At 35.0% G+C, this 25,998-nt stretch overlaps 1 protein-coding gene across 4 annotated transcripts in view; it reads right to left on the bottom strand.

The window, feature by feature from the left end:
• Positions 1-25,998, bottom strand: part of kcng1 (potassium voltage-gated channel, subfamily G, member 1) — a 76,963-nt gene that overhangs the window by 22,862 nt on the left and 28,103 nt on the right. The window contains exon 1 of one of the 4 annotated variants that reach the window (XM_058762459.1): positions 15,556-15,628. The exons of 2 other annotated variants lie outside the window; for them this stretch is intronic. The gene's annotated coding sequence lies outside the window, so the exon portion shown is untranslated. Of the gene's footprint in view, positions 1-6,778; positions 6,977-15,555; positions 15,629-25,998 lie in introns of those variants that run through there. One more of the 4 variants, XM_058762458.1, reaches the window with a different exon arrangement.

Genomic DNA, 25,998 nt, shown 5'->3' with positions numbered 1-25,998 from the left:
CTCTGAGGCCAGTATGCTAATTCAAAATCAAAACTTATGAGCAAGAGCCTGTGTCATTTAATCTCTTTCTGTTTTTTCTCTAGTTCTTCCCAATATTCTAATTGTTTCATGTTCAGCTGGATCACAGGACCACACAAACTTCAACATAAATTACGTAACGATTACATAAGGATTTGTCCAGCAGTTGTGTGCATTACCACACATTTTCAAGCAGTTATTATCCATCTCCTGTGTGCCACCAGCAGGCCGACCTCAGTGAGTAATCTCCATTATGCCTGAGCACTTCCAGGAACAGAAACCGCAGTGGCCCGTAACGGAAACACTGGTGTCAGTCTGAACAATGTCACTGCCGCAGAGCGAGCGCTTCCATTAGCCGGCCCGCAGCGCGCCTCAGGGGGACCACAGCTGGAGAACATATATTCAAGAGCTACGAGAAGACAGAAAGCCGCTGTAGAGCAGAAAATGTGTTTGAAGGAGGATGGAAAACAAGGAGAGCAACATCCAGCGTTATTGGATGGTGTCAGCGTAGCGGAAAGCACTTCATCTGATGAGATAGACTGAAACGCACGGGCTCTTATCAAACTTCAAACGAGAGGATTGGAGACGAGAGCTGAAGGTGATGAATTCGAGTCACTTCACTTATTCCTTCAGATCCTGTCAATGATAAACCCCTGTCCTGCAGAGTGGGCTTCAAAACACATTCACTCCACCATCATTCAGAGCCTGTCCACCGGGAATAAAGCAACTCGGGGTGGATGAGGATGCCAAAGCTCTGCAAGACGTTGATGGAGAACAGACTCCTGGCTAGACAACTCTCAGCTGCATTACAAAAATTATCCAGAAATAATTCTGTTGTTATTTACTCCCAAACCCATGGGTTTTTGCATTCATGCAGCTTTTTTCCCACACAAAAACAGCTACCATTAAAGGAATAGTTCACCCAAAAATGAAAATTTGCTGAACATGTATTCACCCTCAGGTCATCCAAGATGTAGATGAGTTTGTTTCTTCATCAGATTTGGAGACATTTAGCATTACATCACTTGCTCACGAATGGATGCTCTGCACTGAACGGGTGCCGTCAGAATGAGTGTCCAAACAGCTGATAAAAACAACAGTAATCCACACCACTCCAGTCAATCAATTCACATCTTGTGAAGTGAAAAGCTGCATGTTTGTAAGAAATAAATCCATAATTAAGATGTTTTTAACTTCAAACTGTATCCATAATATTACTTATTATGCAGTGAAAAAGTCATCTCATCTGAATCAGGAGAGAAATATGCACAGATCAAGCACTGTTTACAAGTGAAAATAGTTCTAAACGCATTTGTGGGTTGATTTTGATGTGAGAGGGCAACAGGAGATGGACCTTTTCACTGTAGAAAGCGTTATTATGGATTATAGACTCATATTTTGTCCAGAAGCGATGGTTTGAAGTTCAAAACACCTTAATGATGGCTTTGTTTCTTACAAACATGCAGCTTTTTACTTCACAAGATGTGAATTGATGGACTGGAGTGGTGTGGATTACTTGTGGATTATCGTGATGTTTTTATCAGCTGTTTGGACTCTCATTCTGACGGCACCCATTCACTGCAGAGCATCCATTCGTGAGCAAGTGATGTAATAATGATATATTTCTCCAAATCTGATGAAACAAACTCATCTACATCTCAGATGGTCAGAGGTTGAGTACATTTTCAGCAAATTAACTATTCATTTGTCAATGAAAGCACTAAGAAAAACTCATACACCAAAAGCAAGGCAGCTAAAGCCTGAGCTTATTAACTGCTACTCACTTCAATAATAGTGAGGTGAGCAAATCTGCCGACTAATCATCATTCCCTAATTAAACTATATGTGTGTATATATAACTCATATACTATCACTATAATAGTATATGAGAAGACCCCTAATCATTAGCTTTGCAAACAGGAAATGACCATTTATAATTGCTATATCCTGACCACAGCGCACAATTACACTGCACATAAAGGTATGAAAAGACATTAACCCTGCTCATTAAAACCAGCCCTTTTACAATACACATCAAGCTGATGAAGCCTTTTATCATTCTGAATCACTGGAGCTCTCAGGAATGTGTCCTTTGAACCTGAAATTGCAGTGAGAGGAAATAAAACTGGTCCTTGTGCTGATCCCAGCTGTACATCAGGAACTAGACTATGCTTTTCAAGTCACAAGTGACCCAATTTTCTCTACTAATACACTTTCCTGGTCATAATGTGAGCGTTTAATCAATCATTCATGAAAACTTTATGGTTGACGTCACCAATCTCTATTTTTAACCTCTCCTAGACCACTTCACATTAACAAATAGTTTAAAATGAAGTCACATCCAAGATTTGTTTTCTCATTGAATATGCTCTCACTCAAAGAAATGTCACATTAATAAAATGGGAAAATGGGCTGTGAATACCATTTCAGGACTTTAATAGGAGTTTTTCCAAACACTTTATTTTTATTACCCCTTTCCATTATAATATTAGTCAAGATTTTTTTGCTGTAAAAACAGTTTTTAATTTGGTTACATTAAAAAGTTTGGGACAATGTGAAATTAATTTGAAATAAATTAGAAATTAATACTCTTATTCGGCAAGGACACATTAAATTGATGTATTTATAATGTCTAAAGGCATTTATAATTCTATTTTAAATAAATGCTGTTCTTGTGAACCTTCTATTCATCAAATAATTCTGAAAAAAAAAGATCACGGTTTTCACAAAAATATGAAGCAGCAACACATTTTAATTACATTTTCAAATATATTCAGATAGAAAATAGGTATTTTACTGTATCTTTGATCAAATAAATGCAGCCTTGGTGAGCAACAAAAAATTCATTCAAAAATATTTAAAAAATAATCGACCCCACAGTAAGGGAAAACATACTTTTGATACTAAACTCTAATTAGTTTTATAAAAACATGAAAATTATTGTCTTTCTACACTCTACAGTTTAGAAATATTATATGGCGTTTGCAAAATTATTTTCCAAATAACAGAAAGAAGGTCGAGTTCCTGCGGCTCAAACACAGTGCTATAGCAACACTAAAGTCATGGGTTTGATTCCCAGTGAATGCATGAACGCTAAAAAAAGCATCTGCTAAATGCATAAATGTAAATGTAGTTTCTTGGTCACGGTCAGAAAAAGCAGCTGTTCCTTGTAGTCAACAAACCTATAAATCAATCTGAACTCCTACGGGTTTATGCAAAACGTTTGTTTGTGGAGATCTAATCTCTTCTCAATAAGCTCACTCACCGTGTGAATAACTGGATAGAGGAAGTTTCCAGAGACATGCCGTGAATCACTGTCCTGGCTAAATGGAAAGATCATTTTTGTGTCGGGCGTTTTCAGATTTGAAATTCATAATATGCAAATGTGAGTCATTCTTAACCTCAAGCTACCCGTCCGATACCACTACGCCATGGTGATGATGATTCACGGAGAGGACACGTTCCCACCTTGGGAAAATGATGACCATTCATACCCACTCATGGCCGTAGATGCCACTCGACGACCAAGAAACTCTTTCACATTCAGAGAAGTGAACTTCATTATGACTAAGTGTCACCAACTCTTCCCAAACCACCCACAGTGAGATTTCTAACCCTGAATGTGTTGATTCGTGCTAACAGAACTACAGTCCAGTCCAGAAGTCTGAGGCAGCTTGCGAAAACGCTGCCATTTTGCATTTTTACTGCTTTGATACAACATCAAAAACATCTTTATATACATGAACAAAACCTAATGATCGTGTTCTCCAACATGATTTGAGCATCTTGAGCTTCAGTGGAAGCAAGAACGTCTGACCTTTGCAAAAATGAATTTGACTTTTAACCTGGACTCTTTTTATATCAGAACCTTTTCTTGTTTTAAAAATAACCCACATTTTCAGTGTGCTCCAGTGTTATTTTAGTATCATGGAGATACTATTATAGTTGTTATTAATATTTTGAAATAGTTTTTGTTTTCATTTTCATTTTAGATATAGTTTTAGTAATTTTGTTATTTTTATTAGTTTTTTATGTCTATTTAGTTCATTTTTATTTCAGTTTTACTTTTATTTATTTTATTACATCAAGTTAAACTAAATTAAAATGAGAAATGTTGCCTTGGAAACTAGCTGAAATAAAGTTTATTTTTTAAATATATATTTACATTTTTAAATGTATAATTTAGTAATTTTGTTGTATGTTTTTGCTATTATTATTATTATTATTATTATATTTTTCTTATTATTATTATTATTGTTTTACTTTCAGTTGTATTAGTACATCAAATGAAAATGAGAAATGTTGTCGAGGAAACTATCTGAAATAGATTTGATTTTATTTCAGTTAAAGTTTATTTTATTTCAAATAGTAAACTTTTTATGGTTTTAGTTATAGTTAATTATAATAACCCTGATGTGGTCTCAGACCTCCGGCCCCTTGTACATGTATTCATGCCATTTCATATGAAAAATTAAAATTATCAAAATTATCAAAAGCCCAAAACAGAATAGAATATTAGAATGATTTCTGAAGGATCATGTGACACTGAAGCTGACAATTCAGCTTTGCATCACAGGAATTATTCAAATAGAAAAGTTATTTTAAACGTTAATAATATTTCACAATATTACTGTTTTTACTGTATTTTTAATCAAATAAATGCAGCCTTGGTGAGAATTTTGGCCTCTTATACATGCGTCTTCACCTCATGACATTTCATATGAAATATTTAAATGACAAATAAAAGCCCAAACAGATCCTGACATTGACTGAATGTATTGCCAAAAGCAGAACAGAATATACTGAATCAGGTCATAAAGACGCACAAGTTAAAAACAAGAAATTTAGGATCAAACCAGGTTTTTATGTGTAACAGGAAAAAAAAATGAAGCCAAAAATAATAGAAAAAACGTAACATTTTGTTGTTAAAAAAGTGGTGTAATTTCAGTATAAGCAGTCGCAGATGTTCAGACATGCAGGGTTTGAACATTAGAGATGCATTTGTGAATGCTGGATAAACGGTGCTGTTAAATTCAACCAAATTGACTCATCCTGACTGCTGTCATTTGGTAATGGCATCCTATTTGGCTTTCATCAGTGGGACTGACTGTCACACTGTATGCTCATCAAACACTGGACAAGCGTGCATCTATAAATGCACAATAAAATGGCATTTGGCATTGAAATTGAACAGAGCTCATGAAGATTTATCAGCTCTTATGACAAAACAAGCACAAGAATGAACATGAGTCACAGTAATTAGATACAAACTGTTGCAAATACTCTAGCATTAGTTATGTTTATGTGAAATGCATGCAAAATGAACAAATTGTTCTATTGCTGATATTAAATATAAAAAAGGTGCACAATGGTACTGTTTATCTAAAAGCTAAACTTCAAAATATATTAAAGCATTATGAAATTAAATAGGTATTGTGAATATATTTGAAGAGTTGAATATATAGAATATTTAGGGCTGTCAGTTTAACATTAAATTATTTAATAACATTAAATATATATATATATATATATATATATATATATATATATATATATATATATATAAAAATACATGAAGTACCTTCATGTTTTTTCCTCGAAGGGTCGTTTCTGGCCATTTTAGCATTCTGAATTTCAAGGTTACTACAGGAAACATGCTGCGAACCACACAAAAGAAGATATTTTAAAGAATGACACTGAACCCCATTGACTTTCATTTAATGGACAAAAACAAAATATCTTCTTTTGTATTCAGAAGAAGAAAGTTAGTTGGAAGGACATAAGGGAGCGTAAATTATGAATCAATATTCATTTTTGGGTGAACTATCTCTTTTAGCCACATTTTAAAAAGCTGAATTGTTTATGTCTTCACATGGCTTCTTAAAAACAGCCAGATGTGATGCAATGGCCAAAAGCATCAGTTTTCATGTTTACACAGACCAGCGTTTAGAGCACATGGAACCCAAAACTAAGAACAAACTCAACTGAATGAAATGAAATGGCCAGCAAGTACACAAAATCATACAAAACATATAATATGCTCATTTCCAAAGCAACTTTTATCTACTCTATTCAATGCTGTACTCATTTGCCACAATTCCATGCCTTGAAGTGATAGTAAATTAACACTGCATTCATTTACTCACCCTCATGCCGTTCCAAACCTATGTATGACTTTCTTTCTTTTCTGCAAATCGCAACAGAAGATATTTTGAAGAACAATGGGAGCCAAATAACATTGGACCCCATCGACTTTCGATAATGTTAAAATATAATCTCTGTGTTCCACAGAAGAATAAAGTGATATGATTTCGGAGCGACATGAGTAAATAATAACAAATTTTCCCTACAACTCTTTGTTTAAGGGCTTTTCTGAGCAAATATTGCTATATGCAATTAACTGTGAGTAATCTGAATAATGCATCTGCATATCATGCATAATAATTCAAATAAAATGTATAATAACCTGTAATGATATTGTACAATATATACGTTTTCGAAATATGCAGCAGGAAACAAAAAAGAAATATGCACCAAGGTGGATGAAATTCAAGCACTGGATATGAATTTATCGAACTCATCCACGTTCAGTCCACGAGCTCTAGGGAAGCAGCCTGATCTGATTTGGGCAGCCTGTACTATAGCGCAGTACTCACAGGACATATTTGCACAAACAAAACATCACTTTCCCAACACAGAACAAAACCAAACTGCAAAAAGCATAAAAAGCAAACAGCACGCATCAGTTGGAAACACTTACCATAGTTCATCTGCAGTTGAGATTGTTCATGGCGTTTACAAAGATTCTTTCGCTTTTACTCTAGAAGGAGAAGGAAAAATTCAGCGTGCTGCTCAGCGTTCCAACTCCATCCGATCCCTCAACAGGCTGTGGAGCTTCTGGAGTGCTGGCGGCACATTTGACGATATGAGCAACAGGCTTCGGCTCCCTCCCTCTTTACACACATCAACAGCTCTGACATCAGAGGTGGGATGTGCCATTATTCTAAGAGCTTTTGAGAGATATCCATAGCAACCAACCAACCGGCGAAGGAAGGTTTCCTTCTTTTCCAGCAGGAATAGCCAAGTGTCTTTGAACTGACGGCCACATATGCATCCCCTTCAGCGCTGAGTGATTTTCAGAGGTATGGGTATGGGCTCAACATCTGCTGCAGGACTGTGCATGAGTATTTTGCGGCGTAGGATGATATTACAGAAGGCAACGGGAGAACAAAAACTGGAAGTTAGTTTCTTAAACCATTGCAGATGTTTTGTGAAGATTTTTTTCCCCTTTTTTTCCAATTGGAATCAAAATTGGGCGTATTTACGTATTTACTCTTAAAGAGATATTTAAGGTTTGGTACACAAGTTAAGCTCAATTGACAGCATTTGTGGCATTATGTTGATTAGCATACTTTTTCTTAAAATCAATCAATCTGGGTTAAAGTGAAAATGTTAAAATAGTCACTGTTTAAATACAGTAGTCACAGGCAGTATTGTAATTGTTAAATTTGTTAGTTGAAATAAAGCTGAAATAAAATATCAATATTAAATTGTAAAATTACACTTAAAAAAACAACAACAACTAAAATTAGAAATGATGCCTTGGCAACTAAATGACAAAGTAAGTTGAAGTTGAAGACCTAAAATTACTAAAAATAAAATGAAAATAAATTAAGCAAAACTAAAATCTTAGAAAAAAAAAAAAGCTAATAAAAATGACAAGCACATAAAAATTACTAAAATTAAAAAAAAAAAAAATTAAAATAACTGATACTATAAATATAAAAGCTGATACAAAATATGAATAAATACTATAATTGTATATAATTAACACTAAAATAACTGAAAATATAAAAATAAAAGTTCATACAAAATATGAATAAATACTATAATAGTACATAATTGACACCAAAATAACAGAAAATATAAAAAATACAAGCTTCTGGTGCCTTGTGGGCAGCGTGCCGACATATAGTGCCATTGCACTCCGGGCGTAATAAATAATATAAAAAGCTCATACAAAACATGAATAAATACTATAATTAAATAGAATTAATACAAACATAACACTGGACTTGGTTTTAGTTTGAAAATACAAATCGTTTACTATATTAAACTTTTTTTTATTATAATCCAATTGCACTTTGTCACCACGACAATGTAACACCACAAAGCCTAAAAAAAACAACTGTAAAAATTATGACTTAAAAAGCTTTTCAGCTCAAATGATATAAAGTTAATAAAAAAAATAAACAAAAAGTTTAAACTTAATTTTTTTTAAGTGCTTTTATAAAGTTATATATCACATTCCTGCTTTTAAATACTCCATAAAGCCTCACCATAAAGAAACATTACGCAACAAATGCTGTCGAATAAGCTGAACTTGTAATGAACCCTTTAAATAACTTTCCTTACAGTGAACGATTCATTCATTTATTTTTTTTGTCATCAGGACAAAAAAGACTTTGTAATCTTTCAAAAAACAGATTAACTGGCTTCAATTTTGAAACGTCTTTCCTGTCATAGAGACACTTTTAACCAATCAACTCCTGATGGATAAAATCAAGTTTAATTAGGAAATACTTCACATTTTACAAATAAAATGGGTTGCATTATTTCATGCTGCCAACGTTGCTTTGAAAAAGACGACAAAAAGAAACAACAAACAAAACAATTATGTTTCACACCCCACGGCTTTAGAAAAATCAACATTCAGAGCATTAATATGTACAAGAAACCTTAATGGTTCCTTCAGAAGCCATTTCAGTTGCGAAGAGTCACAAACCAGCTGTCAGCAGATGATAAATGTTATTAAGCGCTTGTCATCTCCAAACAGAACGTCTGACAAATCTGCTTCGAAGACCAAGAGGGGAAAGAGTTTTGAACAAATATTTAAGAGGAGCAATCTTGGCTATGCGCGGCACGTACGGCGATTGGCCGCAGGGCATTATCTCTGAAGCGCTGCCTGCGTTCACGGCCCTCATTTGCTATTGATCCACCTGCGCTAAACCGTATCCGTGTGGCAGTCGACAGCAGACTTTGAAAATCAGCAGCTACCAATTACTCTCAGATCATGGGTAATAAGGCTTTTGGTGACAGTTCAAACAGCATAAGTGGAGCTTGCTTTTACAGCACATTTTTAATGTTTTCTTTGATTTTTCTTCAGAAACATAATGAAGTTGTTTTTATGGCTGGTTGCTCTAAGTTTGATCATACAGAAAATGTTCATCATTATATAGTGCACGACAAGTTACACAAAGTTTTGCAAAGAGTTGCACTACTCATAAATAATAATATTTCCTGAAGAGAGAACAATGCTTTCTTCTCAACGCGCCAAAGAGAATTGAATCAGTACCGTAAGATGAATTATCCATGTTGTAAATAATCAGGGACTTGTTCGGCTGCCTCAAGCCACCGGTGAGTGAAGGAACAGAAAATTGCTTAGACAGAGGCAATAAAAGAGGTGACAGGTCAAGTCATTGCAAGCCATCATTGAGATGAACGCCTCTGGACTACTAATGCGTCACATGAGCTTTACTGTAATGATATCATACTTTATCAAAGAGATCGAATGAAAGTTTACGGCAACTTCTGCAACTCTGACAAAAATGAAATCGAGTCACTTACTCTGTTTCAGTGTTTAAAACCTGTATGACTTTCTTCTATCCCATATGCTGTTTTATACAGTGTGGCTTAAGGAAATATATTTTTAAATGTGAAAAAATATATTTCATTTAAATATTCAAATATATACAGTATATATATATATATATAAAATATATATTTAGTTTAAACCTTCAAATTCCAAAATATATTCGAAAAGGTACTAACATAAAACAACACCCGGCGCGTGACGGTGTAAACAATGAGTGACGTATACGTGCGACAGATCGCTTCTGCGCATGCATCTGCTATGCCAGAGCACACTGACGCGACACGCATCGGCTGTTGTGAACGCGCTCAGGACAGTTGGACATTGCGGTGGATCAGAGGTAAAAAATTATATAAATACTGTTCAGTTTCTTGCAAAGACCGATCGTTTCGTGTCTTAAGACCTCAATGTATCGTCACGAGCCACAGGGTTTAATTTGGTTTTGTCTGTGTATGTTTTTTTTGACTCTCAAAGCCGTGGGTCCCATTGACTGCCATTATATGACTGACAGACTGCAACGGTTTGAGTTAAAAACCTTTTTTTGTGTTCTACTGAAGAAACAAAGTCACCTACATCTTGGAAGCCCTGGGGGTAAGCAGATAAAAATCTAATTTTCATTTTTGGGTGAACTATACCTTTAAGGGATATAAAAGGCTATTTAAATGTGTACAATGAAAAGAGCAAGACTTTGTAGTGCTTTGGCCAGGAACAGACCTCGGCTTCTGCTTGAACTCAGCAGTCAGTCAGTCAGTCAATGCCTACCGTGTGAATGTCATCGCTTGACAGTGACGTGAATCGGGATATCAAGATCGATTGCACTTTTGAACTACAGTGATTCTTTAAATGAAACCGTTTCAATCGCTAAATAATTGAAACTGCATTGCAAAGACAAGCGAGACAAAACAAGCATCCCAGTTGGATAAATAACAGACACTCTGAGCCGAGATAATGACTGCAGTGGTGGATAAATAGCAAATATATATGTTTTAATCGATCCCACTGTTTGATATTCTGTGCGGCATGAGGGTTTGTTCAACAGGAGAAGAATCTCTGAGACAGACTGTCCGAAGGTAATCCAAGGTAGTTGATATGCAGAGCTGATGTTGCCTTTGCTTTTTATCTGCGTTACTCGCGGAAAAATCAAGACTGAACGCTCTCTTAGGGCTGATTTGGGCTGAACTCTATTTGGCATCATTGCTTTCAGTCTTATGAAGGAATTTCTAATTCATTTTGGGAAAATTTCTTGGGCATCCTCATAGATCTGACTGTCCAATTTTTCAGCAACTTCTGGAAATATATTTCCCAGTAGGGATGGTTATCAATACACTGATTCGATTCTGATTCACAAGCTCTCTACACATTTGATTTTGATTTGATTCAATGTTTGTCCATTTTGCTTATGTTCAAGAGAAATTTCCCTCTCAGTTATTGCTATTATACTGGAAACTGTCAAACTTTGTGCATTTCTTACATAAAATTCATATTAAGCAATGTGGAAAATGGTTATAAAATCATAAACTGATGAACACTTCAGTTGAAACGGATTTAAAAACATGCATAAATCTTTGCACATCTGAATAGATCAAAAGCATATCCTGTAAAACATTAAAATATTCCATCACAGAGATTAATCAGTGAATAGATTTCACAAATTCAAATGAGAACTGCTGTGTCTTTTTTCTTTCTTTCACTTTTTATTTCTTTTATTTTTTTTTAATTATCGTCTCAGAAGTGCTCAGAGTCAGGTGCTCATGAATCAGATTACACTGGAAAGTTGAAACAGTATTTTCTTGTAAAACATACTCCCATAATCTTTGTTTATTCAGGCTACAACTTCAAAAAAAGTCATTTTGTAGGCTGCAGATGCTATATTCAATAATGGTAATAGCCAAAAAGCAACTTGTTATAGGTCTGCTCCATTTTGTTAGCATGCACTTTTCACCATCTAATCAATTTCAGATAGATTAATTTTTTTTTTTCTTGTAAAATATGCTTTTTCACTTATACATCGTATTACAGACATAAAAGGATTTGCAAACTGCAATTCTCATTAACTTGAACGGAGTTCCTGCAGTTTAGATGACTGCGGCATGCATAAGAGCATTATTGGATATTTACTATTGGTCCTGTCTTGTTGTCCTGAACTAAACAACATATAAGCTAATTAACTGTTTGGAAACCAACCCACAAAAATCCACTTTGCCATTATTGCTGCATTTAGGAGTGCTTGTGTTACATTAAGTGTGATTTTAACGCTAATGAGGGACTGTAGGATCTCTCTGCCCACACTAAAGGCGGTAGTTTAGCATCATAATTGTGAAATTTTGATCGATATACATGCAGACAACATGTCTGGGAATGCAGGGAACAATAACGTCTTCCACAGCGGAGCTGTAATGGCAGTAAGTGAAAGCTATGCAATTCAGTCATAGCGTACCTTCAGGAATAAAGTTTATTTTGTCAGCTTTCAGGAGTACATTAGCACATAGAACAAACATAGACTAAAAGCCACCATAATTTTGATTGCATGGAGTTTGTAAGCAATGTGATGAATTTTAGGCGAATGCTGTTATGTTTTTATTTTTGAGCACAAAGGGGTTTATCTTCTAAGAGACAGTAATTGATTTATGCACAGTGGATCAGTTATCTTTTTTTAAATACTGTAATGCTGACAAAAAAGAAAAATCATGTTTTGTGCATAAAACCTTGGATGAGTGTACTAAAGATATTCATCTGAGACAATTATTGGCTGAGACGAAATTAAAAGCACATTATAAATGTAATTACAACTGTAGAATTAGTTTTCTTATTCTTGCATGGCCTGTCAACCTGAATATTCATCAAACTTTTTTTCCCAAACAGATTTTCTATTCTTCTCACTGATGTTCCCCATATTATATAAAAACTAAAATTCATGTCCTAACCCTAATGCTAAACCTCAAATCAGTTATAATAATAATAATGTGCAATGTTTTTATTATTACTATTGTTTTGTTAGTGGTGCCTGCTAATAATAATAAAAACAAAAATAATCATAATTTTTATTATTATTAATATCAAGCACCTAACAATAACTAACAACTAACAACAACAATACATTATATTGTTTTTAATTCATAGTGGTGCTTATTAAGTATAAATAACAATTATTGTTTCTACTACGACTATTATTATTAGTAAGCAACACTAACAAACAACAACAACAACACTAATACTAATAATATTATATTGTTCTGTTAATTTATAGTGGTGCTTGCTAATAATAATAATAATCATAATCATCATCATCATCATCATCATCATCATCATTATTATTATTTAGTGCTGGTCATTGATTAATCGCATCCAAAATAAACGTCTTTGTGTATATAATATATGTGTGTGTACTGTGTATATTTATAGTGTATATTTAAAAGACACGCACATACAATATATATTTAGAAAATATTTACATGTATTTACAGTGCCCTCCAAAATTATTGGAACAGTGAAGACAAAATTGCTCTGTTGGCTGTGGAGTCAAGACATTTACAAATATGATTAAAAGATGAATATGAGACAAAACTACAGAATGTCACATTTTATTATTGGGTGATTCAACACATAGATGTTTTACCAGCTAAGAAGATCAGCACTTTTAGAGTTTCATCCCTCTATCTGATGTGAGCATAAGTATTGGAACAGTTGCCTCACAGGTATTCCTAAGTGTGTCCATGCATTAATTCTTCAGATATTAAAAGCAGGGAATATGTCGTATCAGTTATATCCATTACTTCTGCATTCTGAATCTTGCATTCGATGATGACACACAAACCAGGATGAAGATGAGGGAGCTGACTTTGAGAGAAAAGCAAGCAATTTGGATGCTAAAAGAAAAGAGGAAGTCAGTTAGAGCTATAGCAAAAACAAAGGGCATGGAGAAATCAAGAGTTTGGAAACCACCAGCGACACCAGCAACCAACAACGACCTGATCGGCTGAGAAAACAACAGTAGTTGATGACAGACAAATCATAAAAGCTGTGAAAATGAACCCTAAAACACGTGTCTGTAAAATCACCAACAACTTCCAGAAAGCTGGGGTGATGCTCTGACAATCTACTGTCCTCAGGAGACTTTGACACAGAATAACAGAGGCTACACAGCAAGAAACAAACCTCTGTTGGAAGTTGGAAGGGTACAAAACCATCTTGCCTACCAATATTCAAGAAAATGCCACCAGATTCATTGGGAAGTGCTTCATATTGCATCAGGACAATGACCCCGAACACCCTGCCAGTTCAGTCAAGGAGTTTATCAGGGCAAAGAAATGGAAAGTCTTCGATTGCCCAAGTCAATCTCCAGATTTAAATCCGATTGAACATGAATTTCACCAGCTGGAGAGGAGAGTAAAGGCAGAAACTCCCCAAAACAAGCAACAATTGGAATTGGCTGCATTAAAGGCTGGGAAAAGTATTTCAAAGGATGAGACGAAGAGTCTGGTGATGTCTATGGGTCACAGACTCACTGCTGTGATTGTGCACAAGGGATCTGCAACTAAATAATAGCTTTTAATCTTTTATATCTGCCTTATGTTCAACTGTCCCAATACTTATGCTCACATCAATGAGTGGGATGAACTCTAAAAGTGCTGTTCTTTTTATTTGGTAAAACATATTTGTGTTGAAACGGCTAATAATAAAATGTGACATTCTGTAATTTTGTCTCATATTCATCTTTTCATCATATTTGCAAATATCTTGACTCCACAGCAGAACAATTTTGTCTTCACTGTTCCAATACTTTTGGAAGGCGCTGTACATGTATATATTTATATTCATATAATTTATATTATATATAAATATATTTAATATATAAGCATAACATATTTTTTAATATATACATGCAAATGTATGTATTTATATATACATAATAAATATACACAGTGCACACACATATATTATGTACACAAAAACTTTTATCTCCTTGTACCGTGCATGCTGCGTACTATTGATATTAACTATATGGCTCCACGTTATTGTCTGGGCAGAACTATTGTTCCAGCCACTAAAGACAGATTCACAAATAACCTGCCTAATTTATCTCAACTGTTCTGTGTATCCATAAATACACATGAACTAGACAAAATTACTAGCAAAATTACTATCTTCTCTAATACATTAATAGCTGTTGCCCCCATCAAATTGAAAAAGGTTAGAAAAAACGTACTGCGCCATGGTACAACAGTTATACCCAGTCTCTCAAAAAAGAAATTCGTAATCTTGAGCGCAAATGGAGAAAAATAACTTAGAATTGCATGGAAAAACAGTATGTCCAGCTACAGACAGACTTTAAAAGCTGCCAGGGCAGAGCACATCCGCAAACTCATAGAAAACAACCAAAACAATCCAAGGTTTTTATTTAGCACAGTGGCTAGATTAACAAATAACCAGACGCCACCCGATCTAAATATTCCCTCACAGTTTAATAGTAATGACTTTATGAATTTCTTCACTGATAAAATAGATAACATCAGAAATACAATAACAAATATAGATTCTATCTATAGCGTCTATTACTTCAGCTTCATTTGTCACACCCAAAGAAAAAACTGCAGTGCTTTACAGACCCATTTCAAATCTTTCTGTTTATGTCTAAAATTCAGTCTAAAAAGTTGTGTCTGCTCAATTGTGCTCCTTCTTGCAAAAAAATGATCTCTGTGAAGAATTTCAGTCAGGTTTCAGGCCCCATCACAGCACAGAAACTGCACTTGTTAAAATTACAAATTACTTGCTTCTTGCATCATCTTAGTGCTGCGTTCGACACTATAGATCATGACATACTCATAGATCAATTACAAAACTATACGGGTATTCAAGGGCAGGCTTTAAAATGGTTTAGATCCTACCTGTCAGATCGCTACCACTTTGTTTATTTAAACGGGGAGTCATCTCAATTATCACCAGTAAAGTGTGGAGTACCACAAGGATCTGTCCTAGGTCCTCTGCTATTTTCAATATACATCTTGCCCCTTGGTAATTGTCACAGGTTGACCCAGTTTCCTTAGTTCTCCTCATTGGTTAATTAGCTCCTCACCTGTTTCTGTTTCCCCTTGATTACGTTTTGTATTTAAAGCCTGTGTTCATCCTTGTTTCTTTGCCTGCTATTATTTGATCTATGTGTTTTGCTACCCCTTGCTCCTGGATATTCTCTGTTTCTTCATTTGTAGTTTTATTAAAAGACTCTGTTTTGTTTATACTCCTTGTCATGCGCCTCCATTAGTATAGCAAACCGTAACAGTAATATTATTAGAAAATATGGGATTAGTTTCTATTGTTATGCTGATGATACTCAACTATATATCTCAACAAGACCAGATGAAACTTCTAAATTATCTAAGCTAACAGAGTGTGTTAAAAATGTAAAAGATTGGATGACCAATAATCTTCTCCTATTAAATTCAGATAAGACAGAGATATTATTTATTAGACCCAAAAACAGTACACAGAATCTCTTGGATTACAATTTGCAACTAGACAGATGTACTGTTACTTCCTCTACAGTCACAAATCTGGGTGTTATATTAGAAGGCAACTTGTCTTTTGAAAATCATATTTCCAATGTTACAAAAAAAGCATTCTTCCATCTTAGAAACATTGCCAAGCTACGAAACATGTTACCTGTTTCCAATGCAGAAAAGCTAATTCATGCATTCATGACCTCTAGACTGGACTATTGTAATGCACTGCTAGCTGGTTGTCCTGCATTTTCAATAAACAAGCTACAGGTAGTCCAAAATGCAGTGGCTAGAGTCCTTACCAGGTCAAGAAAATATTATCATATTACCCCAATTTAACGGTCTTTGCACTGGCTCCCTATTAAGTTCCGTATCAGTTACAAAATATTGTTACTTATCTATAAGGCCCTAAATGGTTTAGCTCCTGCATACCTGACTAGTCTTCTACCACGCTACAATCCAACCTGCTCCCTAAGGTCGCAAAGCTCGGGACTTTTGGTAGTACCTAGAATAGCAAAGTCCACTAAAGGAGGTAGAGCTTTTTCACATTTGGCTCCCAAACTCTGGAATAGCCTTCCTGATAATGTTCGGGGTTCAGACACCACTATAAATTATTATTATTATTGTTATTATTATTTTTGTTGTTCTTGTTGACAGAACTGTTGTCCTAAGACCAAAGAGGATGCTAATCCAGTGCGCTATAAAATAAAAACGGTATTGTTCTGTATTGTTCAACAGCACATAAGATATTGTCAAGTGTTTGACTGAACAACTGATGATGCATGCTGATTGTAAAAAGTCAAGAGCATTTGAAATCTGAAAAAGGTTAACTAATGATGACGCACTGGCACATCACAAGCGTTTTGCATCTCACAGACTTAGCAAACCCGTGTGCTGCCTTGAACCGTACGCTCCAATCATAAAATGAGATGGAAAATGCCAAACTCATTACAGGCACGTTTAAATGAAGTGCATGATTTATCTGTTCACCGGTCTCGCCGTGTCCTCTCTTAAATACAGTCTTAATGACACGATTAGCAGATATGGATGCTTGAGGCGGTTCCACATAAACAACAGTGACTCCATCGGCAGAGACACGCGATTGGCATATCAGAGTGGAATATGACTGCTAATTCCAAGAGGAACTGGATCTGCGTCTCCCAGTGATAGCAAGTATTAGCATTCCTCTTCCAGCCTGTCTACACAAATGACTTTTATCGGCCAAAACCATGAGGGGAAGCACAGAAGAGCCTGTAATCTGGTTATAGCATCACACCTCAATATCTTTCTCCCCCACCTCTCCCATTTCACACCTTCTGTTGTAGATCAGGGGGAAAATCCCGAGATTTAAAGGAACAGCTCTTTATAAAACGAACATTCTGTCATTATTTACTCATTCCCATGTCGTTCCAAACCTGTATGGCTTTCTTTCTTCTGTGGAACACAAAAGGAGATGTTTTTGGTCACTCTTTGCATGCAACTACAAGAAATGGAGACTCATAAGCATCATAATCATATTCATTCTCCTCTTCTGAAGCCATAATGTAATGTTTCAGTGAATAACTATTTGATTTTGTTTCTGTTTCCAATCATATTTTGGTCTTTAGATAATACTTGACTGTAAGTGTGTGGGCCAAACAGAGATGGTTATCATTGCTCATTATGGTTTTAATAATAATAATAATTTATAATAAGTTATTATTATTCATTTCTAAGTTATTATTATTATTATTTTATTACTATTATTATCATTAGCAAGCACCACGAAGAATGTTAATAATGATAATGATATTATTATTATTATTAAGATGAAGAAGAATAAGAAATATATTCTACATTGATATTATTATTATTATTATTACAGTAGAAGTTGTAGTATTATTTTTAGTGGTGTTTGTTATACCACTAATTATTATTAGCAAGCACCACTAAGGCAAGGCAAGGCAAGGCAAGTTTATTTATAAAGCACATTTTATACAAAGTGGTAATTCAAAGTGCTTTACATAAAAGGAAGTGAAAAATTCATTTAAAAAAAAAAAAGAAAAAAAAGTCACAACAATAAAAACAAGGAATTAAAAAATAATAATAATAAATACAAGATATAAAAATTGATTTGAAAAGAATTTAAAACAGTTAAGAACAGAAAATGATTATACGTAGCACAGTGCTCATTTGACAAATGCACAGCTAAACAGATGAGTTTTGAGTCTGGATTTAAATGTGGCTAATGTTTTAGCACATCTGATCTCTTCTGGAAGCTGATTTCAACTGCAGGCGGCATAATAGCTAAAAGCAGACTCCCCTTGTTTTGTGTGGACCCTTGGTATTACTAACTGACTTGATCCTAATGATCTGAGTGGTCTGTTAGGTTTATATTCAGTGAGCATATCTGCAATGTATTTAGGTCCTAGGCCACTGAGTGATTTGTAAATCAGTAAAAGTACTTTAAAATCAATCCTAAATGTAACTGGAAGCCAGTGTAAGGACCTGAGGACTGGTGTGATATGCTCAGATTTTCTGGTTCTAGTCAGAATCCTGGCAGCAGCGTTCTGGATGAGCTGCAGCTGTCTAATGGTCTTCTTTGGAAGGCCGGTGAGGAGACCATTACAATAGTCCACCCTGCTGGTGATAAAGGCATGAACAAGTTACTCCAAGTCTTGACTGGAAACAAAACATCTAATTCTTGCAATGTTTTTGAGATGATAGTATGCTGATTTAGTTACTGCTTTGACATGACTACTAAAACTAAGGTCTGTCTCCAGAATCACCCCAAGATTTTTGACTTGGTTTTTAGTTGTTTGACACCTAGAGTCAAGGTATGCATTCACCTTGAGAACTTCATCTTTGTTTCCAAATGCAACGACTTCAGTTTTCTCCTTGTTTAACTGAAGAAAGTTCTGGCACATCCAACAGTTAACTTCATCAATGCATTGGAAGAGGGAATCAATGGGGCTATAGTCATTTGGAGATAAGGCTAGGTAAATCTGGGTATCATCAGCATAGCTGTGATAGGCAATTTGGTTCTTTCTCATTATTTGACTTAGTGGGAGCATATACAGGCTAAACAAGAGTGGTGCAAGAATTGAGCCTTGTGGGACTCCACATGTCATGGATGTCCACTTAGACTTATGCTCTCCTATACCCACATAATAACCTTTCCTGTTGGTGTTAATAACTAACACCAACAAAAACTGAAGTATTGGTAATAATAATAATAATAATAATAATAATAATAACAACTATTATTATTATTATTAGCAAGCACCACTAACATTCTTCTTCTTATGATTATTATTAATAGTAATAATAACAAAAACTATTATAATTAATATAGGCTATTATTATTATTATTACTAATATTATTTATTAGCAAGCACCACTAACATTATTATTACTATTAAGAACAACAATAATTAATAATTATTATCAATTATTAATAACAACAATAACAATAACAATAATAATCATTAATAAAACTGAATAAGTTTTATTGAAGGTCCCAGCTCTGATTTGGAAGATGCCCAATCATAGTTAAGAATTAATTCTTTGATGATTCTCTCTTTGAGGGTCCATAATGAAATGAACTGCAGGAAGTGCTGAACTGACTTGAGTACTAATCTAGTCACTGACTGTGCTAATACACAAACACTTTCATCGTTTAAGGCCTAATCTGCATATAAAGTGAGTCCTGCGTTCGCTTATTATGTTGAATTTACAATCCCAGAAGGTGTATGAATGCCGTATGAGTAAGTGTTAATAGCACTCGGGATCACAAACAGACCTCGTGCAGCTTATTTCCTTCCAAATCAAACATACTTCAGCTCTACAGAGAGCAGCGGTCTGTCTGCCAGCATGTACAGCCATTGTAATTGTAAATAAGTATTAAGCATGGCAGAATGAATCCCGCATCTAGGCACTTGTTCAAGCAGAACTGATTGGCGATGAGAATCCAAAGACCAAAACTCAGCAAAATTTAATTTCCGGTTCAGACAAACTGGCATCGCAGATTTATTCTAACATAATTCCTGAGGTAGTCTGTTCAGTTGAGAAAACCACCCGCAAAACAGAGTGTGACCATAATTTGCAGATCATAAAAGTTAGTATAAAGCATTCTGAAATAGCCTAATTTGCAAGTTAAATTTAGGTTTTACATACAGGACTGCATTTGCATGGAATTTGAGGATAAAAACGCAACTGAGAACCAAAATAATAAATTAACCTTAAAATAATAGTTCACCCAAAAATGAAAATTCGCTCAAAATTTAATCCCTTATTTTTCAATATGTAGACGTGTTTGTTTCTTCATGGGAACAAATTTGGAGAAATGTAGCATTCCATCATTTGCTCACCAATGGATCCTCTGCAGTGAATGGGTGCCGTCAGAATGAGAGTCCAAACAGCTGATAAAAACATCACAATAATCCACAAGAAAATCAATTAACATCTTGTGAAGCAAAAAGCTGCGTGTTTGTAAGAAACAAATCCATTATCAAGACGTTTTAACCTTAAAACCAAAGTGAAGTCAAAAAGGCCATCTCCTGTTGTCCTCTCACATCAAAATCAACAGACATATTTGTTCAGATATTTGGACTGTTTAAACTTTTAAACAGTGCCTGATCTGTGCATATTTCTCTCGTGATTCAGATGAGATGACTTTTTGTCACTGGAGAAAGCAATATTATGGATGGAAGATTCATATGTTAGCCAGAAGGAACAATTTAAATTTAAAAACATCTTAAAGTTGGATTTGTTTCTTACAGACACGCAGCTTTTGCCTTCACATGATGTTAATTGATGGACTGGAGTGGTGTGGATTATTGTGATGTTTTTATCCACCTTTTGGACTCTCATTCTGACGGCACCCATTCACTGCAAAGGATCCATTGCTGATGTAATGCTACATTTCTCCAAATCTGTTCTAATGAAGAAACAAACTCATCTACATCTTAGTTGTTCTGCAGATGAGTAAATTTTAGACAATTTTCAATTTTAGCTGAACTATTAACCCGATTGACTTTCTCTTGGTCTCAAAGTGTTAATAGTTTATCCTAAAAACGCTCAGATTTTTGGTATGCCATTTGATGTTGCTTTAGACTGTTTCATTAGCAAGCACACATTGCTCAGTATCAATTTCCAGGGCCTGACTTTTGATTCGTCACATCCCAGCCTTTTATACTCACGTTCGTATTACAATCATCATGAAATACTTCTGTGGCACTTCAGTACAGCAAGCCACATTAGTTGGTGTTTTCTAAAGGGTCATTTCCCAGCAGTGGTAATGGATGTGGTTGCAAAAAGCTATTGTGTAGTGTTACTTTAAGGTGAATCAGCATGTTATCCATTCAGATACTCTGCTTGTTTCAGATGCCATAATATTCTCATAATATTGGCCATATTGTGTCATTCAGCTGAGGGTTCCCGTGTGGTCACACATTAACCCCAGAGAGACCCGAGCTGCTAAAAGCTTTAAGTAACAGCGTGCCAGAAAAACTCACAGACTGTGTTAGTCAACAGAAACAAGGGTCTGTTGGGCGTCTCACAATCATTATTTATGTTTTGTTCATCATATATATATTATAAATATATATAAATTCAATATAATGGGGGTACGGCTTCGGCATATGACACAAACTCTAATTCAGTCTAATAATTCAGAACAGTATGCATAAAAAATATGAAAAGAAAAGAACAAAATAATCTTAACCTAAAAATCTTAAAATAAACTAAATTCAAGATATATTCTCTAAAAACAAGTCTTATTTTACTATTTACATACTATATTTTACTATTTTATTTTAGTATTTATTAATATTTTGAATCAGCCTTTATTTTTACATTATATATTTTTTTTTTATCATTTAAGTTTTGTTATTTTTGCCATTTCTATATAGCTTTTATTCATTTTTCTTCAGTTTTAGTTTTAGTACTTAGTTATTTCACTTAGTTGCCAAAGTTATTTAGTCATTTCAAAGTTAGTTAACTTAGTTGTCATGGTAACATTTCTCATTTTTCATCTGATTTTTATATTTTTGATAATTAGCTTTTATTAAAAATGACCAAAAATACACTTTTTATCGCTTTCGTTTTAGTTAACAATATTACATAATTCAGCTTCTAAAATAAATATATCTTGTTTTAGGGTATTTAGATATTTACTAATAGAACAATAATACGCTTTCCTTTTTTCTTTTTTTTCAGTGCAATAGAATTTCTTATATTTTCAATTTCCAGAACATGTGCATTAAACACAAGGTCACAACTCTCTTTAAAAGAATGCATTCATTTCAATATTTACTTTGGAGATGGCTTGAAGTGAAAGCCGTGTTTAAACATGTCCTCTCAATGCACTCGAGGGAGAGGTGACTTGGTGTAAATATTAATGTTAGCAGTAGAGTTTCTAGCATGGCTGTTTCAAGGTGGAGATTAGCATTCTTTAGAAGTACAGCGGTTTGGAGATACAAGCATCCATATGAATTTCTGGTTGCATACCTACTTCAACTAAGTACTGTATGTACTTCAGTAAGAAGGCCGTACATGGGCAGTTTTCGAACTTCACATGCCACACTGCAGAAGCACTTAAAGGAACAGTTCACACAAACATGAAAATTTGCTGAAAATTTACTCACCCTCAGGCCATTTAAGATGTAGATAAGTTTGTTTCTTCAAGGGAACAGATTTGGAGAAATGTAGCATTCCATCACTTACTCCCCACTGGATCCTCTGCAGTGAATGGGTGCCGTCAAACAGCTGATAAAAACATCACAATAATCCACAAGTAATCCATACCACTCCAGTCCATCAATTAACGTCTTGTGAAGCAAAAAGTTGCGTGTATGTAATAAACAAAGACATTTTTAAGTTCAAATTGTTACTTCTGTCCTCATTCCATAATATTGCTTTCTCCACTGAAAAACCTGAATCAGGAGAGAAATATGCACAGATCAAGCACCATTTACAAGTGAAAACAGTCCAGAACAGAGGGCAGGAGAGGACAACAGGAGATGGACTTTTTCACTGAAGGAAGCATTATTATGGATTTTGGATGGTATTATGGACTGTATTTTGGCTAGAAGTGCAGGTTTAAAGTTAAAAACATCTTAACAATGGAAACACACAGTTTTTCGCTTTGCAAGGTACGAATTGATGGACTGGAGTGGTGTGGATTACATGTAATATTTTTATCAGCTGTTTGGACGCTCATTCTGACGGCACCCATTCACTTCAGAGGATCCATAGGTGAGCAAGTGATTTAATGCTAAATTTTTCTAAATCTGTTCTAACGAAGAAACCCATGTACATCTTGGATGGCCTGAGAGTGAGTACATTTTCAGCAAATGTTAATTTTTGGCTGAATATTCCTTTAACATGACTAGTAAAAGCAAAAAAAGTTATTAAAAGGTTGAAAACCTAGAAATGGGGACTAGGACCAAAACAATACACTTTCTCTTGTTCATTAATATACATTTTACATTAAAATGCTGATTAAAGGTGTAGCAACTACAGTCCCTGCATATTTTTAAATATCAAAATAGTCAAAAAATTACTAATACATGCAATTTCATACATGCAGTACATGCAAATGCAGTACAGGCATGTATTGCATGTATGAATTGGCATCTAGCTAAATTAAATATAAACGTTTCATATATTTACAAACTGTTATAGACTAAAAAAAAAAAGCAGAAAGAGAACCTTTGCAAAAAGAAAAGCAGCAGGCAGGGAAATGTATGCTTCCATTTCATGATTTTAAGACCCTAAAAAATTGTCAGGAATTGTCAGGAATTGATAAGAGCAACCAGAATGACCAGTCAGTGACTAAATGTATAAGGCTCATGATCCAGACATATGCTTGTAGAAGGCAATAGGATGCACATAATGCTGGCCATCTCTGCATGTTTACAGTCATCTGAGCTCCAGCACAGTGAGATGGTAATAATATCTGTCATTGGGGCCTTGTAAATGGCCTTCTTCAATTCAGAGACTCATGATGGACTCAGATGGCATCCTGCGAGACTCTAATGAGGGCCAGGCCAGTGACGGAAGGACTAATGGCGTCATTACCAGAGTCAAGTTCCCTCCGCTGCCCTTTATTTCAGCACGCTGGGGAATGTCAGCGCAGATATGAGGACGAGGCCCTCTACTTCCCTGGCATCTGAAGAGCCAATCCATCCCGAGCACTACCCATAAACCCCGCGCCTCACCTCTTATTACAAACACATCAAGAGCGAGGCGTCTTTGCACTTCGACCCCCTCACAAACACACAGAGCTGCATGAAACCGGCCTCGTTGGTATTCCACACCAGGAACGTGGAAGCAAACTCAATTTGCACATCAGGCTGATTGTATGCTGTCAATGGCAGCCGTTTGCCAACTGCCCTCTAAACACTACATCTATGTCCAACACATCAGCTCTTTTGAAAGAAACAGACCCTCGTGAACAATGCATGATCTTGCCGCGTGCTGATGTACTTGACAACTATATTGCATGTTTGCTACAAACCAGCAGTCCGGTCATTTCATAACCTGTAATGAATTTTCAGCTAGTATGTAACAATATTGGCAGGTCAGACAAGAGTCTATATGAGACAACATGAAAATTTTGGACACATTTGACAGAATTTCTATAAATATTATTTTAAACATCTTCTAAAGGCTTGGTCTAAAAGGCTTCTGCTTAAATGTTTCAAATCAGTTTTGTATACAATACCGTATGAATATCTTACTAATTAATTAATTGGCATATCATGCATTTTTAATGTTAAAATGTGTAAAATATTCATAATAATGATTGGTGAGTCCACTGATATAGTGTATATTAATCTGTCTAAGAAAAATGCATTTGTATTCTGAGTTATTGTATAAAATAATGAAAATGCATTAAGTGGATCTTGAATTAATATAGCAATTATTAAATTAATCATTTGGCTTATTGTGTATTTTTAAATGAAAAGTTCTAATTGCTTTACTATTATTATAAAATGTGTAAAATATTAAAGCACACTTGTATTGACATAATTTACACCATTATACATAACCTGTCCAAATCTTTACAGGCTGACAGGAAGATTCTACATACATTTTATGTACAAGTGTAAGTAGAATCATAGAAGTTGATCCAGAATTTCTGGATTAAATGTACTTGTCATGAAAATATGTGAAAATGCAAAAACTCCATCATAATTTTATAGTGTTTCTGTAGCTCAAACAGTTGCAGGGAAAGGAAATGATAAACTGTCAAATGTAAAAAGTGAATGTAATGCACCCCATTGGTAAACGTGTCTGCCAAATGCATAACTTTTATCCAAAGATTTTATTGCTTCATGCATTGTCCACCCATGGCCTCCACAAATGTTCTACCGTTTGATCTACTGCAGGAACGTTTGACTATTATTTTTCCATTGCTGCAGAGAAAAAGGCTGGAATGAAGACAGAAGCTTGTCCTGATTGCGTCTGAAATTACAGCTCTAATGGGGACACCGAAAGCATTACGTTTCATCAGAACCTCATAATTCATGCAGCTCTTCCAGAAGAACGGCCAACGACCTTCTCTTATATGTGTTTCACTATTTCTGTCTTGGTGTCAGAAGCACAGAATCCTCAAGCACTTCCAGCAAGACACTTAAAAGTTTGAAAGTTTCAGTGACTGCCGTTGCTTCCTGAAGCTGAGAGCATGTTACATTCAGAGACGATTTTAACAGAACAAAATGGTGTGTCAAAATCAATTAGCGCTTGGAGGATAGAGAGATCACAGATTGGAGGGTCATAATTATAACCTGCTCTTGGCTGGCAGTTTTTCTTTTCAACAAGATTGATCTGCATAATTGCAGAAAGGAG

The sequence above is a fragment of the Onychostoma macrolepis genome, chromosome 23 (genome assembly GCF_012432095.1).
Source record: "Onychostoma macrolepis isolate SWU-2019 chromosome 23, ASM1243209v1, whole genome shotgun sequence".
Taxonomy (NCBI): domain Eukaryota; kingdom Metazoa; phylum Chordata; class Actinopteri; order Cypriniformes; family Cyprinidae; genus Onychostoma; species Onychostoma macrolepis.
The sequence above is the reverse complement of the archived record's forward strand: the minus strand, read 5'-3'. Positions and strand labels throughout refer to the sequence as shown.